The sequence below is a fragment of the Penaeus vannamei genome, chromosome 30 (genome assembly GCF_042767895.1).
Source record: "Penaeus vannamei isolate JL-2024 chromosome 30, ASM4276789v1, whole genome shotgun sequence".
In the NCBI taxonomy this organism is placed as follows: domain Eukaryota; kingdom Metazoa; phylum Arthropoda; class Malacostraca; order Decapoda; family Penaeidae; genus Penaeus; species Penaeus vannamei.
In genome coordinates this window covers 4,114,248-4,114,868 of record NC_091578.1, presented here as the reverse complement: position 1 = coordinate 4,114,868, position 621 = coordinate 4,114,248, and the positions used below count along the sequence as shown (strand labels likewise).

The 621-nt window shown below is 42.5% G+C and overlaps 1 protein-coding gene across 1 annotated transcript in view; it reads right to left on the bottom strand.

Moving 5' to 3' along the window:
• Nucleotides 1-552: 552 nt before the first annotated feature.
• The window catches only part of LOC113829709 (ankyrin repeat and sterile alpha motif domain-containing protein 1B), a 17,785-nt gene continuing 17,716 nt past the window's right edge, over nucleotides 553-621 (bottom strand). Inside the window, exon 10 of the mRNA XM_070142857.1 lies at nucleotides 553-621. This exon is cut by the window's right edge and continues 2,609 nt beyond it. The gene's annotated coding sequence lies outside the window, so the exon portion shown is untranslated.

Here is a 621-nt window from a genome sequence, read left to right as displayed (position 1 = left end):
TACCAACGGCAATAGGGTTTTTTAGAGAGGGGGGGTATTATCATCTATGGAAACTAGGAACATGGAATGGAGAGGGGAAAAGCAGAAGCAACCTCAGACCTGTGGAGTTGGGGGCTAACTGGAGTACTCTCAGCAGCTACTGGGGAGGAGGAGGTGGGGAATGGATTGGGGGATGAGGACAAGTGGGTATGGATTGGATAAGGGGATTGGGGAGACAGAGAACCGGTAATGATTGTGAGTCAAGTCCTCCCCTGTCTTTCTCGAAAACAATCGGGGTGGGGGGGGGGTGATGCTTCTGAGTCAGAGCTTGAACCTGGACGTCCTCCTCCAACCACAACGCACTCTGGAGCACGAGGAGTGAGGAGTGTGACGTCATCAGGTCTTCTTCAATTTTAATTATTCTCGTTTCTTGGGTGGGAATAAAGACTATCCTTTTTATTTTAATTTAAATATTCGATCGGTCCAGTATTTATGAGAAAAGTAAATACTGTTAGATCCAATGCGGTGAGTTCATATGAATATTTTTTTCTTTAAAATAATACACGTTGACTTACGATTTTTTGTTTTTTTTTTAATGATTTTCGGAGTTTTGAGAAATATCTTCAAATAACAAGTGTTTAT